The 17,691-nt window shown below is 45.0% G+C and overlaps 1 long non-coding RNA gene across 1 annotated transcript in view; it reads right to left on the bottom strand.

The window, feature by feature from the left end:
• The window catches only part of LOC112549652, a 26,649-nt gene extending 8,958 nt beyond the window's left edge, over positions 1 to 17,691 (bottom strand). The window contains exon 1 of the long non-coding RNA XR_003093161.1: positions 17,634 to 17,691. This is a non-coding gene — a long non-coding RNA (uncharacterized LOC112549652). The remainder of the gene's footprint in view (positions 1 to 17,633) is intronic.

The raw sequence follows: 17,691 nt of genomic DNA, 5'->3' as shown, positions 1-17,691 counted from the left end.
GGGATAGTATTCCTTGTGTGAAAAAATTCTGTGACCTATTTATTGATTGCAGTCAAGATCTTGATTACATGACTCATTCAAAAGACGTGGGCCTCACAAACAGTATTCCTACCTACAGTGCTACCAGGTGTTTTAAAGATTCTGTGATGAGGAAAGAAATTTGAAAAGCCAGTGCTATTTTTATTAAACCTGGAGTTTCCTTGGGCAAAAGCTAGTAATAGGTCAGTTATATATGTTGTGGCAGGGTAAATGTAGATGATAAACTACTATAACTTGGGCTCCTTTGTACTAGACTCTGACTGGTCATGCCTCACTCCAAGCATAATTAGCTAATCACTAATCCACCATTTAGGTGGTATCAGGCTTAGCTGTATTGTTTCAAGGCAATGTGTGATATTTTAATAGGTTTGTAGACTGCATCAGTTGCCAGGAAGTGTTTTCAATTACTACTTCACACAATAAAAATATTTTTCCTTTCAGACATGAGCTCTACTTTCTGATTGAGAATGGAGTTGGAAGACCCCAGGGAGGACTAAGAGGCCCAGATCCTGACACCCATTTCCCAGCATAGGCTCTTGCTTACAGAAGCACTTTAAGAGAGAACTGAAGTATTAAGAGGTAGTTTTTTTCCTCCTGAGACTGTTTTTTAATAATAATTTACCCTGTGGTTCCTGAGAGTCTGACTAGAGTGACCAGAGTCAAAATGGCTTTAGGGAGGAGGAAGAAGCATGGATGCTGTTAAGCTGGGGCTATGCTTAAAACTATATTTATACTAGCAAACATGGGAGCTGTAATTCATGAGTGATGACAGGTGTATTGTACGAGGAGTGCCCATCAGCTTGTACTGTAGGGTTGTTCTGCTCAGGCTTCGATAAGTACTGCTCTCTGAAGGTGCAGACAGAAGTGCAGCTCCCAGGTCTAACTCGTGGTTCTTCACAGAAAGTGCTATGAGTTAAACCAATCCTTCCAACCCAACAGACCCTAGCTGTTGGGTCAGGAGGGTGGATGACTGAACTCCAGTTTGGAGCCAATCCAAGGAGAGAGGCTATATCTCTGAAACCTCTTCCCCTAGCTCCACCACCCTCCCCAAGCTCCTGTTCTGTCTCAGGATGGGAGGGGGAAAAGGCAAGGGAGAGAAATCTGTTCTGGGGTTTCCCCAGCCATGCTGGAGGGGGAGGGAGGGGGGGGGGGCCCCCCCCCCCCCCCCCTAAGTGGCCCTCCAATGTGGGTGGATTGGAGCCACCTTGGGGGAGCTCTAATCTATCCATGCCACCCTCCAGCACCAACTGGGGAACCCTCAGAGTGAGCTCCCTCTGCTACCATTCTGAAAACAGTGCCAGGCTGGGCTGTGTTACCTGAGCCCTGCTCTTGGCATGTGCAGACAGAAGTTAATGAATGCACTCCGCTTTGGACTGTGTTTGATCACGGCTGTAGAGCGCTTTCAGGGGCCAGATTGACAATTTTTGCCCTCTTCTGTCTGTGCATTGAGTCCTGCCTAGAACAGCTTTTCCCCTATGCAGCTGAAGCAAGTATTTCCATTTTTGCCAGCATGGGTAAGATCAGTAGAGGAAATATAGGGCCCATCTGCAACAAAAACTTACCATACCAGGCAGTGGTTTGCTAAGCCACATTGCACTGTACCAAGTTTACTTCTGGACCAGAAACTAGTAGCCATGTTAGAATGGAAGTGGTCCTGCATAAACACAGTTATGCTGCCTCTGACTTGGGAGGTAGCACATGTGCATCATCTTTGTGCACGTTGCTGCCTGGCACAGTAAGCTTGTAATGCAGACATGCCGTTAGAATGAAATATGGAGTAATGGAAATTTGGAATCCAGTTTTTCTTTAGACTGAGTAGGGAGGCTTTTCACGATGATGACTTGTCTCCTGCTTACTGGAGCTATGTCAAAGGTGGGCCCTGCATTTCTCACTCTTTCTGCTCTCTTCTCACTCTATATAAAAGCAGCACTGTGAAGCATGCAACTGAGAATCTGAGTGATGGGGGCCAGTTTCTGCTTCTCATCCCTTATGGTTGAGAGGTACAAGAGTAAGGCATGGTTTAGTTACCATGGCATTAGGCTACACTGAGAGTCCCACGTGTACTTTGACTTGGGAAAGTTACTTAAACTCTACCTCAGTTTTGCCTGCTGCAAAATGGGAACGGAGAGGGGAAAAGGAAGTTTGATGCTACCTGTGTGCTTCCTTAGGTGGTGAGATGACTAGATTGTTAAGTGTTTGAGAAATGGAAATCGTTGTTTACACAAACACTTCAAGTAGTTTTGTTTGAATCTTTCTTTTTCATATTTTCTAAATGGTAAAAATTCAAAGCCTCTCCCCTTTATAAAAATGGGAAAATGGGTCACAAGATTACTTAGAACTTTTAAGTTAGTAATTTTCCAGCATTTCTAAAATTCCCTTAATTACAAAGAAGTTGTTTCCCAAAAAATATTTTTGTAGGTGAGAGAACTCATCCCAGAGAGCTCTTTTTCAGACATGCCTTGAATTTAACACTTTCTAACAAAAAAGCTCACAAATCCTTGCATTGTTTTGGCACTGCCAGATTGAATACATTTGGTGCAGTTCAGGTTTGCCTACGCCTGTTTGTGCCAGATACTGCTCCAAATTATGTGTGACCCAACATATGTCATGTTACAATTGTTGCTTTGTCCACGATAAAAATAGCACATCTGCTCCAAGTGCTGATTTCAACAGCTCAGTGTCATTCTAAGAGGACTTTCCTATCCACGCTAAAGGGCTGAACCTCCTTGTTCTTTATGTCAAAAGGGTCTAATCCAAGCATGTCTTCTGTTTAATATTGTAATTAACTTTCTTAGCGTGATGTATAAAGCTGTCATGCTCTTGAAAGTCTGCAAGTTGTACTAAGCTAGACAGGTGTAAACAACTGAATATTGGGGAGTAGTTCTTCCCTTCCCCCCTCCCACCTTGGGAACTCCGTAGGTCTCCTAATCCTTCTCTGAAGTCACGATGTGATTGCTCCTTACATTACTATAACCCTTTTATAAATGCTTAAGAAACTGTCCCAGCCTTCAAGAGGTGTAAATCTCAAGAGAAAAGATGGCGAAGGGTGATAGAATCATTGACCAGGAACACTCTCTCTCATGGGCACTGCCACTTGATAGCAGACAACTGAGGCATTAAATGCAGGTGTCATTTAGGGACAGGCAATCTCTGATTTAACTGGGAGGCCAGTTAGGGCATTTCTACATAGCCTCTGGCTGTGACAAGAAGTGCTGCCATGAAAATATGCCTCTCTCTACTCAGTCCTATATGTACCAAATGCTGAAAAAATGCAAAGTAGTTCCTGTTTGCTGGTCCCCTGTGAGGCTCAGGCATGTGTGGGGGTGTGCTCTGTGCCACTAGTGATGGCTATGTTACATTAATTTATTTTAGTATTTGGTACTTGTGCATCAGGAGCAAGTGGCTGGTATGTGGTTTCACAGCAGGGGTCCCCAGCATAATTGGAGGCAGTGTAGACATGCCATTTAAATGGTCTAAATCCCAGTTACATCGGAGATTGCCTCTGTCCCTTTATAAATGACATCTGTCTTCAACACTTCATTTGTCTGCTCTTACGTGGCACTGCCCAGCGGGCAGGATACTCCCAGTCACATGCAGTTGCCTGTGGAGTCTATTACCATAAATGTCTGGGGCCAAGCCAGGTTGATTTTAGAGAGCAGTTTAAGATACATCCCATTAGCCAGGCTTTCTGCTGCCTGCCTGTTGAAATTCCTCTCATCTCGAGCTGTCTGGTTTCTTTTAGAGTTTGTTTATTAGACATCATGGCATATTGGGAAGCGTATGGTCATAATTATGAGGAGAATGCAGTTTGCACCTAATTTTTACACTGTAAAAATTATATTAGCTGTTAGGTTTGGTCCCCTTAAAAAAGGGGGATAGATTGAAAGAAAATTTAGCACGTCTACTCTTCCAAGATCCATCCCTTTAGTTTGCCACTGACAGACTTACCTGATCTTCATTATATGGTCATTTATTTCCTGTCTTACATGTCAGAACTGGCAGAGAAGTAGTTAGCAAGTACCACAGCTTGAACCATTAGACTTCTTAGGTCATCTGCTGTTAAAACGACTGGAGGCAGCTCACTGAGTTGTTTGACACAGCAGTTGGTCTGCAAAGTTCAACCATCACTGCTCTAGCATGGTTTTTATGTGGCTCAGATTTGGCTTATCTTCAAAACTCATCATGACTAGAAGCTTCTCATTTAATGATCTATGCTCTGGAGCACAAGATGCAGGAACTGGGGAAAGATAGTGGCTGCTGCTGTGAGCTTAATTCAATCCCTCTTTGCAAATATGTATAAAATGCAAATTGTTATTTCACAGTAGATTATTCAGTTTCTGTCTTGTTCCAAACATATACTGAAGATAAATTCCCATAATGTATATGTTACATAATGGCTCCCACCATGTCTGTTAGTAAAACCCAAGCTATACAAATGGAAGTGGGCACTTGCAAGGTAGAGGCAGCTTATAGAGCACATGAAGACAGCTCCCCTTACAATCCTTACTTTAATGTGAACCAGAAGGGCTGTTCTTACTGAATTCATAGATAGCCAAGTGGGAAGGGGAGGAGTAAAATGTAAAATGGTGGAAAAAGTACTGGGGAAAGCAAGGGAAAAACCTTGTTAATGCAGTCAGCGTGTGATGGTCACAAGTTCCTCCTTTCTAGCCACTTGGGAGGCCTTTACAGTTATTTTGCTTGTGGTAGTGAAGCATATCTGAATACAGACCGCAGCTGGATTTCCGAACTCCACAGAAGCACAATCTTCAGCTGCTGTGGCAAATCCTCCCCCATTTTAGCTCTCAGATACTTGGTAGAAGGGGCTCAGAGTCTGAACTCTGTTTTAGGAGAAATGGAGACTTGAAAACAATTCCACCATTTTGTAGGTAGAAGGCAGGGAAGGCAGAGTTGTGATAGTGAGTAGGAAGGGTTATACTCCAACATCATCCAATGCATTGAGAAACACTTCTCATTTTACAGACTGAGGAAAAGTAGAAACCCTCCTGTTCTTGGTTGCTGTTTGTTCTGAATAGAAATAAAATAAAACCCGTTCCAAGGTTTCCCATCCCTCCATCCTTACCACAAAGATAGTGGTAAAATGAGAGACGAACAGCCCTGCTTAACCTAACACTTCTACAGCGACAGATAGGGGCTGAATGCTATCACTGCTCTTGTAACATTTCTCAGCACTAATTCAAATTACTCTTCATTATCCTCCCCTTGGGAAAACTATATTCCTTATCTGGTTCTGAATCATAAGAGAAATAATGAGGCTCTAGTAAGGTTTTGTTGTGTTACCAACTAAAAAGCCAAGATGGGAATGATCAGACCAGGAAGAACCATTCCACCAATAATTAAAAATGGGTTACCAGTCAAAGCAGGGCTTAAATAGTGTTGGATTAATCTTAGTTTTTTCTGACCCATCTCATGGTTCATCTTTCAGATGGGAGGCTTTAAGCTATTTGTCATAACTTGATTCTGCCATTAAGTGCTTTGCTTTTGGCATCGGCAACTAAGCACAATTCCAAAATAAGGATTCCATTTCTTGAATGGCTGCAGACCATCCTGCAATTCTGTCCTACAACTGTTTAAAGGCAGGAAGCCTGCCTCTGTCAAAACCCATTCAGTCGATGAAGATATCACTTAGTTAGAATTAGTCAGGCCCCCGTAGATGAGTATCGTATTCAAGATTATTTGTGTTGTTTCCGTTCCTGTTGAACTATTTCAGGCCCCTGTGCCAGAATGGATGATTTTCAGTGCACTCTTGTGTCCTTTACTCTACTTCTTTCTATGACAAATAGGAGATTTGTGGAAGTCTCTGTGTCAGTTGACCTCATTATATCTACTAAGCCAGACAAGCAGTTCTTCCACCTTCGCTTTCCCGTTAACACCTTAACAATCAGTTTGGTGTTTCCTCACTCTCAGGAATTCCTGCTTCCCTCCTTACTATAATAAATTCCTCTTGTGCCTCCTCCTATCACTCCTTCAAAATACTGTCTGCTATTGCTGCTTTGTCCTAGTTTTGTCCTACAACATCTCTAGAACAGATACCCACTCCATGTTCCTTGCCATTGGCTCAGTCCATTCCCATTAGTTTTGTTCCTGATGAATGCAGCATGTGTCCATGGGCAAATGACACCACTTTGCTGTGCTTCAGTTTTCTATCTACAGAACAGAGTTAGCTCAGAGATTGAGTTCATCAGTGCCTGTGTACAGCATTGTGAGCTAAGAGAGGCTCTGTACAGCAACAATTTTTAGCAGGTTCTATTTGTAGATCTTAAGGCACTTCACAAATCAAGGTGAATGTCACTCTCATTTATACAGCTGGGAGAACTGAGGCCTAGATGTTAAGTGTCTTGCCAGAGGTCCATATTAGACTTGGTGACTCCTTACCGGAGTGCTTTATCTGATTGACCAAAGTGGTGCTCTTCTGAAGTATGGTAGAGAGTCAATTGCTGGAAGGTTTTGTGTTAATAAAACCATCATTCCACAGTTGGGTTTTGCTGGCTGGTGAGATGACACTGCACTGTTTACTTACAAGTGCTTTGCAGTTTTAGAACATTACACAGTACCACACATTTATTTTTGGGGGGATTTTTAAAAAATATTTGCTGTGTGGTAATTGTAGTTTCCAGCACTTCATTCTGTGATGTTTACCTGGAATAACTGATTATCTGGAATGATGGTGACACTAATTTCTGGATAATGGATGTTCTTTTGTAAAATAATGGTGATACAGTCCCTGAAGAGTGAGCTTGATGTTTGAGAGTGTTGCTTGGACACCCCCCAGGCTGCCTTCTGCACTATGCTGCACTCATTCTGAAAGTAGTGGAAAGGACCTGCATGATGTGATTTCCTGGCCTGCAGAGTTGTTCCTGGAATTAGACATAAATTTCAGGTAATGATATGTGCTGCTGGAGCTGAGCAGAAGAGGGGTTGGTGCAACTCCTGCCATGCATGGTGTTTAAAGGCAGAGTCCTGTTTTCGAATGGGCTCCCTTTGCTGCTGTGGCTTGTTAGTCTGCCTTATGCTGCAGTCTGTTCTTTGAGAGCAAGCGGGTCTGTCACAGCAATGATTCCTGTTAGAAGTATAAATAATCCTTGTCCATGACTCATTACTTTTACTAGATCAGGTAGAAGGTGGGGCAGGGTAATACTTTAGAGTAACTGGTTCAGAGAGGCATAAGCTTTCATAGGTGACAGCCTACGTTGTCAAATGCTATGAATGGACTTACTAGATCAGATGAACTGCAGAACACATCTTCATCCCATGCTTCAGAATGCTTCGCAGTTGAGGAAAACCTGAGATAAGGCTGCAGCCTCCATTTTGGTGGACAAAACTTATACCCCAAGCCCTCCTCCATCTCTATTTTGGACCAGCATTGGGCAGGCAGTATATCTATTTTAGTGTGTTGTTCTATTGCTGGTCACTGTAGCTTGAGTATCTAAATATGCTCCTATAATTCAAAGCTGCTTCTTTAAAAGGGATAGAGAATACTTCATCCAACTGCTCTTTATCCTGAGAAGAGTTTATCATAGCTGATATCCTAAACACTAATTTAGTTAATGGAACAACACAGGACAGATCTTAACAATGATAAGAACCAGGCCTCCATGTGTGTTACTTTCTTCAACCATAGACATACCCTAGTATTCTGGGAAACAGTTAATTTTTTTTTAAATGCAAAATTTGTGGTAGATAATTTATTTGATGATAGGAGGGAAGTGCCAGATGAGCATGTTTTCTCTGCATAGGCTTTGTATGTGTGTGTGAGTGAGTGAGTGAGTCTGTGTTTAAAGATAACATCAAAATATTTTATGTATCTTCTTCAGCTTTTGGCATTGGTTTAATATTTATTTTACTGTATATATAGTTCTTCAGAGCCTTAGCAAGAGAAGAAATGAGAAGGAAGCCTTATAGTTCTGATTTTGTCAGCCCACAAAACATTAAGAAAGCATTAGGCAGGCTGTACGGTAAGCTGAGAGATCTTGACTATTGATTGTATACACAGCTCCCACACACTTATCATGACAAAAAAATGCAACAAGATCTAAGGGCGTGTCCAGATAAGTGCAGTCATACGGGATGTGGTGCTGCAGAAACATACTGCACAGTCCAGTGTTCTCCACGCTGCAAAGGCGCTCTGCCCAAGTGTGTACTGTGCTGGTGTTTTTTTCCGTGGGTTTTCCAGGGGTCAAAAAAATCAGGGGAAAAAAAAAAAGGTGCAATGCACACTTGGCCAATGTGCGCTGCTGAAAAGTGGAGCTGGACCTCCTGGAACCGTGCTGTAGAATCGCTGTGGCTGCAGCCCTGGGAGGAACCCAGGATCCCAGGCAAAGCTGCTGGGGCCAGCCTAGTACTGGCCCCAGCCTCCCCTGCCCCACCTGGGGCAACTCGATGTGCGCCAGAACACACACGGCACGGGCGTTCCCCGGGTACAAGTGGCAGTGGTGCAAGGTGTGCCACTGCTACTTGTCCCTGGGGAACCAAACATCCATGCATGTCTGGACGCACCCTAAGGGTCCCCTTAGCTTTATTGTTGTAGTTAACCTACACTAGAGGAGTTTTATCTCTGTGTTATACTGATATCAAAATGCTTTTATATTAAAATAGCCAGTCTTGTATGGTAAGGGCTAGAGACAGATGTTACATACACACTGGTTTAAGTGATCAGAAACCAGTTTAAACCTGTAATAGAACAGAAGTTCAGTGTGTACTTAAACCACTTTCAAAATGCCGGAAACTGGTTTAAGATAAACCTGGTTGGATATAGTATCAGACTGAACTGATTTAGGTCAAACTGGTTTATGGAACTTCTGTCCCAAACCCTTTCCTGGTTCAAGTTAACTTAGTCCCCAGAATCCCAGGATGATTTGCAGCCCTGGGATGTGCTGTCTGCTCCAGTGCAGCATGGTTGGCTCTGCCCCTCTGCTCCCTATCTGCAGCACTATCACTGCTCCACCTGGCTGAGAAGAGGATGGTGGTGGGAAAACCTGGCTCTAGGGGATGCAGCAGTCCCTCACAGGCTTTTCTCTTGCTTGCTGGTGGAGTGGGGGGCGGAGGGAGGGGGACAGATTCCAGGCTGGGCCGGCAAAATGAGGCTGAGAGCAGGGAGGGGTCTTTAAGCCCTCCCTCCCCCCACATGGGACCCCAGTTGGGTCTGCTTGGTAGGCTTTTCCCTACTCACTGCTCCAGCAGATCCCAGCTTAAATTCCACTCCCCACCTTCTGCCTCAAAATGCTGGCCTGGGCCCCACTGCCATTCAAGCGGGAGCAGGGTAAAAGCCTTTTAGGTGCTGCTCTGCCCCTGCCAGGCAGACCCTGGCTGGTGTCCTGTGTGGGAGGGGGATGGGGTTTAAACACCCCTCCCCTCTGTGTGCTGGCCCAGGTGGGTGTCTGGCCTTGCTCCCACTCCATTTGAGCGGGGAGCAGGGGAAAACCCTTTCAGGGGCTGCTCTACTCCTGCCAGGCAGACCCCTGCTTGAGTACCATGGCGGCCAGGGAAGGGGTTTAAACTCTCCCCCACACTTCATGTGCCAGTCCGGGCCAGGGTCTGGCCATGCCCCACTTGCTCCACACCAGCGGGGCAGATGGGAAAAGCCTGGCAGTGACTGCTTCCTTCTCCCTGCCATGCACACCACACTGGGGTCTGTGCAGGCCAGGGTGGGGGTTTAACCTCCCCCTGTCATATTCAGCTGGCCTGGCGGGGCCTGGCCATGGCGTGTCGTTCCCCCCCAACTCAGCTCGAGCAAGAAGGGGTGAAACGCCTCAGAGGGCTTCACTCCCAGCTTCCCTCCAGCCACTGTCAAAGGGAAGGGAAGGCATGCTCTAGCACCCCCAGCTTCTGGCCTGGGCCACCACAGGCACGTGGCTGCATTTCCAGAATCAAAAGTGAATGTCTGGTCACTTTTTTCTCAGTTCAATATATGCAGTTTAGACTAACCTGCAAAGACTGAATCAATTCAGCCTTGGGCTTTTTGACTGTCTCTACTTAGCCAAGGAGATCAAGATCTACTGGTGTAAATGTTTGTATATTAATACAACTGCATTTATGATATGAGTCTTACTCATGTAATTATTTCAGTAGATTATTACACTCTTCTGAGGAAGTAAAGACTGATCTTTTCAAATGAAAGTATTTGTTTTATGTTCCTAATTGAGCTTGAGACTGATCAGAGCTAGTTTAGTTCTTTGGACCCCCTGCAACCTCATTTGACTGGACTCCTCAAACAATTCTTTAATCTATTAAGTCCTTCAGAGGCAAGCAGGGGGAAGGGATGCTGAACCAGCTGGTAGGGGGGGGCAGTTACAGAGACTGTGGGGAGAGAATCTTGGAGCTGTTGCTTGAGGGGAGAAGGCAATGGGAACAGCAGCTCTCAAGTGACCCTGAGCTGGAGCAAGCACACACAGATGAGGGAGGGATCCATTTCTCCAGTATAAGCCAACAACCATCACAGAACTGATTCTGCACTCTCTTCACATTCGCACAAGCAATTTCTTTTCTGTGGGGCTGAGGGGAGGGGTGGAAAAGGTGGCAATGACTGTTATGGAAAGGAAAGGCCAAGGCCAAAAACAGGGAAGGGGAAGGAAAGGGATGGAACTGAAATAAGAAAATAGGATGGGAAAATAGGGTAAGATTAAAAACTAAAAGAGAAGCCAGGCAAGAGATTAAGAATTAATGTAAATAGTGGGTGTGGGTTTACAGCCAGATTCTTGGCTGCTGTAAAAGCGGATAACTACCACGGCATCACCCTTGTTGTTTTCCCCTTTGAGCCTAATCCAGAGACTTTTAACAGGCCTATCCCCAGTTTCATACTGGAGCTCTAAGAAATCATACAGCAATTTTACATAAAGAACAACTCCTCCTCTTCTCCCCCACCTATCCTTCCATGACAGTGCTCCGGTTATGCAAACTATCCCACCAAGTCTCTGTTATTCCAATGATGTTATTGTTATGGGACTGTGCAAGGATTTCCAATTCTTCCTGCTTGTTTCCCACGTGCCATGCATTCATGTACAGATATCTGATGTAACTAGCCCTACAGTCTGGAAGGGTAAGAGTAAGAATGCCTCCCATGTTGCCCCTCCTACTTGCACTTCCACCAGGACATCTGCTTCCTCACTTAGCTAAGGCCTTTGGTCTCCACCCCCTGGTGAACCTAGTTTAAAGCCCTCCTCACTAGATTTCATGTTTCATAGTTGTTAGGGTCAGAAGGGACTTCAGACTGAGTCTGATACCCTGCCCTGGGCAGGAAAGAGTACTGGAGTCATATGACCCCAGCCAGGTGCTTGTCCAGTCTTCTCTTAAAGACCCCCAAGGTAGGGGAAGGCACCACCTCCCTTGGAAGCCAATTCCAGATTCTGGCAACCCCCACCATAAAGAACTGCTTCCTGATGTCCAACTTAAATCTGCTCTCTATCAATTTGTGGCTGTTGTTCCTGGTTATTCCAAGGGGTGCCCTAGTAAACAGAACATCTCCTATTTCTTGCTCCCCCACCCCAATGAATTTGTAAATGGCCACAAGATCCCCTCTAAGCCTTCTCTTGCAGAGGCTGAAGAGATCCAGGTCCCTCAGTCTCTCCTCATAGGGCCTTACCTGCAGGCCCCTAACCATATGAGTGGCCCTCCTCTGGACTCTCACAAGATTATCCACATCCCTCTTGAAGTACGGCACCCAGAACTAGATGGAGTACTCCATTGGCAGCCTGACCAATGCTGCACAGAGGGGAAGTATCACCTTGTTGGATCTGTTCATGATGCACCCGCTAATGTATGATAGAGTGCAGTTAGCTTTACTTATTACTTTGTCACATTGACGGCTCATATTCATCTTGGAGTCAACTATGACTCTGAGACCCCTTTCTGTTGCTGTGCTGCTGATAAGGTCATCCCCTAGCCTATAGGTGTGGCGGTGATGCCTTCTCCCTAGATGCAGCACTTTGCACTTGCCTTTGTTGAACTGTATCCTATTCTTTTCTGCCCGCTTTTCCAACCTGTCCAGTCCTACTTGGATTTGATCCCGTCTCACTAGTGTGTTTACTGTACCCCATAATTTCGTGTCATCCATGAATTTGGACAGAATGCTCTCCACACCCTCATCCAACTTGCTGATGAAGACCTTGAATAGCACAGGTACAAGGACCAAGCCCTAGGGGACCCCACTGCCCACATCTTTCCAGGTCGATACTGACTCATCCACTGCCACTGTCTGGGTGCGACCCCTAAGCCAATTTGCCACCCATCTGACTATGCAAGCATCTATGTCACAGCTGCTCAGTTTGTTTATGAGACTAGGATGAGATACTGTATCGAAGCTCTTCTTAAAATCCAAGTAGATGACATCTAGCTCAGCTCCTTCATCTAAGCATTTTGTGACCTGGTCATAAAAAGAAACAAGGTTAGTCAGGCAGGATCTACTTGCTATAAACCTGTGCTGGTTGCCCTTCAGCATTATTTTTCCTGCTGGGCTCCCACAAATGTGATCCTTGATAATTTTTCAAAAGGTTTTCCCAAGGATAGAGGTGAGAGTAACTGGCTTATAATTACTCAGATCCTCCTTCCTCCCCTTCTTGAAACTAGGGACCACATTGGCCCTTTTCTAGTCCTCTGGGACCTGACCTGAGTGCCAAGAGTGCTCAAATAGCTGTGCTCTGCTATCATTGGCGACACATAGGGAGTGCATGTGGGTGCATGTGCACCCCCTGTGATCAGCTGCTGCTGCCACTGCCAGAGGTGCCTGCAGGCAGTTGCTGTTCACCACCCCTCCTGGTGTCTGTGGGTGGTCGCTGATTGCTGTTGGCTGTGGCTAATGCTGCCAGCGGTGTCTGCGGGTGGTCACTGACTGCTGGTTGGCACTTGCTACCCCCCGTCATCTCCACTGCTAACACTTCTGTGGCCGCCTGCGGGAGCTCCCCGCTCACCGCTGCCATGCCCCTGCTGCCGCCACCATTGCCACCATCTGCGGGCGGTTGCCATGCCCCACCAGCCTCTGGGGGCATGCGTTGTTCATGTCTGCTATGACACTGGCCATTTCCTTCAGCACCCTTGGATGAAGATCATCCGGGTCTGCTGACTTAAACACATTCAGGCCCTCCAAGTGTCCCTTTGCTAGGTCAGTGCTGACCGTTGGTGGGCCGGTGCCTATCTATAATGCAATTGGGAGATTGTCTTGATCTGTGTTCAGGAATGCAGAGGCAAAAAACTCATTGAAGAGTTCAGCCTTGTTCCTCCTATCTGTCACCAATTGCCCTAGCCTGTGCTGTAGGTGTCCTATGTTACCCTGCACCTTCTTTTTGCTCCCTATATACCTGAAGGACTGTTTGTTGTCATTAATTTTTGTTGCCAGCCTGAGTTCCATTGCTGCTTTGGCCTTTCTGACTGCCTCCCTGCAAGTGTGAGCCAAGGAGGTATACTCCTCCTTGTTAGCTACCCCCAGCTTCCACAGTCTGTATGCCTCTTTCTTTGCTCCTAGGTTTTCCTGGATTTCCCTGTTCAGCCAAGAGGGTTCCTTGGCCCCTTTGCCCCATATTGTGCACAATGGGATTGTCTCCTTCTGTGCCCAAAGGATTGCTCCCTTGAGGAATGACCACCCTTCCTGAACTCCCATCTTGCCAATGCTTTTGATCTTCAATGCCTCACTAATCTCCTGAGCACACTGAAGTTAACCTTTCTGAAGTCTAGCACTTCTGCCCTGCTGGTTACTTTTCCCACCCTATGCCGGATAGTGAATTCAATCAATTGATGGTCACTATCTCCTAGGTTACCTTGTACCTGCAGATCCCCCACCAGGTCATTTCCTGTAGCTAGCACCAAGTCCAGTAAGGCATTTCCCCTAGTGGGACTGTATACCTCCTGCATTAGGTGGAAGTCCTGTATGCATGTTAGTGAGCCTGACTGCAAAGATGCTCTTCCCTCTCTTTATTAGGTGCATCCAATCTCTTCCTAGCAATCCTTCTTCTTGGAACAACACCCCGTAGTCAAGAAAGCCAAAGTCCTGCAAGCGAGAGCCATGCTATATGCTCTGGTCCATTCAGTGGAACTATTTCAAGGGCACAGGAGTCTGAACCAAGTGGATTGTATTGCATAGTTAGATTCTAGTTAGCAGTGTAATGTGTACTTTACTGACATTTCTCAAAAATGCTAAAGGCCAGATCCTATTAGGCACCTAAGCACAATCCTGTTGTATCAGCCTGAGTTCATGAAAAGCATCTCTTGTATAAAACACCTTCATTTTTCAATAAATTCACAAGCAGCAGCAAGAAGGACCTACCCTCCCACCTTTCGCCCTAATGGTTTTTAAGGCACTTGAGCTGGTTGAAGTAGATGGAACAGGCTTTGACAGTAAGTGTCATTTTTGTAGTTTTCCTGCAGACTTCCACATCCATGTAAAGCCCAATTGACCAGAACAAGGAAGGCTTTTTCTGATACAGCAGTCTGCCTATTTTCTCCCTAGGGCACAGTCAGGGCCTTGATTACTCATGCATTGCAGCTGGATGAAACTAGGCATATTGCTTTTTTGCCCTTTTAATGGTTTCTGTTTTGAAATCTGTAATAAAAAAGAATCGGGATTTGTCAAACTTCAGGGGAAAAAAAAAGATTTGTAGTTCTTCCACGAGAAGCAGGTCAGAAAGCCCAACCAGCACCACCCTGGCACACCCAGCTGTCAGCATGCTCATCCAAGAAATTTGCTGTTAATGATGGACATCCATGTTTTGAAAGAGAACTGTGCCCCCCTTCCACAACTCTTTTTTCTTCAGCCTTTTGGCTTTTTCTTGCTTGTTAACATGACTTCAGCCTCACTGGTTAAACCTGTTGTCTGCTCTGGGAATGTCTCATCATAAACTCCCTGTCTGTCTGGTTTGAATGGAAATTTTATCCATAGAACAATATCCTTTTAGAGAGTGAAACTGAACGGGCTCCAGTGGCTTCCACTGAGACACTTTGTGCTTGTTTATTATAACAAAATTTAGGGGCAGGTGATCATCTGGCTGCTAATACTGATGCTGATGGAGAGCCTGGAATTAGCACTGTTGCTTTGCTTCTGCTATGTTCTAATTCATGTAGATACAACAGTTTTTTGTTTAGTGAACTTTTCAGTCCAGCTATTGGTTTTGTGCATGGCTAAGAGGCTGATCCGTCAAACCCCTTCCTGGTGTTTCTGGGTGTGTAGGACTGATTGCTGGGTCTCTTGACCTGGTTCATTCCGCGCCACCCCCCCCAAAAAAAAAAAAAAAAAAAAGTGTGCCTAGTGGAGAACCTGCCGGCGGTAAGGAGAACATAGTTCGCTTTCTTTCCTTCACCAGGTGTGATACAATTTATATTAAGCCTATTACCCCTTAGATTGTGATCAGATATCTTGAATTAGGCCCCAAACTCCATGACTAGTCTCAAGCAGAGGTGCCATGTACATGGGGGGCCCAAGGGCCCTGGTCCCTCTCATGAAGAGGGCAGTCACCTGAAATGCATACAACTTTCCATTATGTTCATCATCTTAGTCCTCCCTCCTCCCCCTGCAAAAGTAAGAGTCCATGACCCTCAAGCATTCAACCCCTCTTCCACCCTCAAATAATTATTCAACTGACTTAAATATCACAATACAAATACATTTGACTTGTGAATACCATTTACTGAATACCTTTTACTTGGTGGTGGTGTTAAGAGTTATGGTTTCAAGCTTTGCTCTATAACAGCAAAGGTTGAGAGCTTCTTTTTAAATTAAAATGGATATGTTTGGGTTATTGCTTGACTCCATGAGCTCAGGCTTCAAGAAAAATAGTGGGTAAAACACTAGGGCTAAGAGGGAGTAGAGAGGTGGGTGTGTTTCACTCAGTAGGAGCTCCCACATAAACAAAAGGCTGGATGATGAAATTCAGCATGCTAAGGTGCCAAAAGCTGCCTCAAAGCTGTAACCTCATGACCAAAAGGGGCTGCCTTGTTTCAGATTGGGAAAGCAAGGGAACTGCACACTCTTTTCAACTTGGAAACAGAGCAATGCATTTGTGATGTCTCCCAGGGACAAAACAGATATTAGTCATTTGGCCCAGTTGCTGTCTTTGTCAAAAACAAATCTTAGATTAAATAAGAGTTTGAATTCCAGAGATGCATCTTGATTTTTCAGTAGGAAATTATTATAATTTAGAACCAAGCCCTAAAAGCCTGTGTCTTAATTTCCGTATTAGTAGGAAGTTGTAATCCTGCTCCCCCCACAGAGTGCTCAATAGAATGGACATAGAGTCTCATCCCCCCCACAGGCCTAGCACATAGGGAAAAAAGTAGGCACCCCATCTGAAGATTTTTTTAGGACAGCTTTCTTTTTTCTGCATGGCCATTTAGGCTTCTGACAAGCTCAGGCAAAAAATCTGGTTTTAAGACAACTGCGCCTGGCTATAAAATGTCAAAGTTTAATGAATGTTGTTCGCTAACCTGAGCCTCTGGGGGAATCATGTGACTCCTTGTTACTGAATTATAACCACTACCCAGTTAAAGTTGCATTGGTATTTTTATAACAATAAAAATCCTGATAAAATATTCCCAATAATATGGTGGAAATTTCTAAATTTCAGTTCACACTGAGCCATATGCTTCCTGCTCTGGGTGGGCTTGTTTCTGGCTTGGTAACTAATTAGCCCTAAACTTACTGCACTTTTGTGTTATAAAGCTTGTTCTGCCGCCTATTTGCATAGCTTGACTTGAGGTGTGGTCACAGAAGTTTTGCACAAGTGTGTGGTATGTGGTGCTAACTGACACAGTGATAGAATGGGGATTGCTTTATTAGGCAATGCTGCCAGAGCTTGGTGCTGTGAGTTTCTGTGAGCCACAGCTTTTTCTGGGAGTTTTGCAGGATCAGGTCCCTAACAAGAGCCCTGAAGTAAGCATAGACAGTCATCAGTACAGTTTTATTTTGCAGTGTGTCTTTCATCTACCTTGTCCCCCAAACGACATCTATTCCAGAAAATGGCAGTGCAAAGGTGTTAGGCCTATTAGTCAGGGAGGTAAAAGTAACTGCTCCTTAGTTTAATCTGTGGTCCAGCCTATGTCCTTGGGAGAAATCATGCAGTGGATTGGTCTTAAACTTGAAACCCTATTTTCCTTGAGCTGCCAAACTCTTATGGACTAAGTACAGCTAGTCAAAAAGCCCGAGGCTGAACTGATCCAATCTCTGCAGGTTAGTCTAAACTACATAGATTGAATTTCTAAGCAAGTGAACAGACATTCACTTTTGATTCTGGAAATGCAGCCACTTGCCTGCAGTGACTCAGGCCAGAAGCTGTGGGTTGCTAGAGCATGCCTCCCTGCTCTGCTGGAGCAGACAGTTTGGGCCAAGGCTAGCCTTCCCACCCTGCAAGGGGGAGCTTGTGAGGATGCTGCAAAGCATCCTGGGATGCTGGGGGGCTGTGAGTTAACTTGAATTTGATGGGGATCTGGAGCAGAAGTCCAATAAACTGATTTAACCTAAATTGGTTAAGTCTGATATTACATTCATACAGACTTATCTTAAACTGGTTTCAGCCATTTTGAAAGCAGTTCATGTGCACCAAACTTCTGTTGTGTTACAGACTTGAGCCAGTTTCTGATTACTTATGTAGCAGGCTTACCTTTCAGAGCTTGGGTTGAACCCCAGGCTTGAGATCCTGCTGTTTTGATTGCTGGAGC

This window comes from Alligator sinensis, unplaced genomic scaffold (assembly GCF_000455745.1).
Source record: "Alligator sinensis unplaced genomic scaffold, ASM45574v1 scaffold273_1, whole genome shotgun sequence".
Classification (NCBI taxonomy): domain Eukaryota; kingdom Metazoa; phylum Chordata; order Crocodylia; family Alligatoridae; genus Alligator; species Alligator sinensis.
The sequence above is the reverse complement of the archived record's forward strand: the minus strand, read 5'-3'. Positions and strand labels throughout refer to the sequence as shown.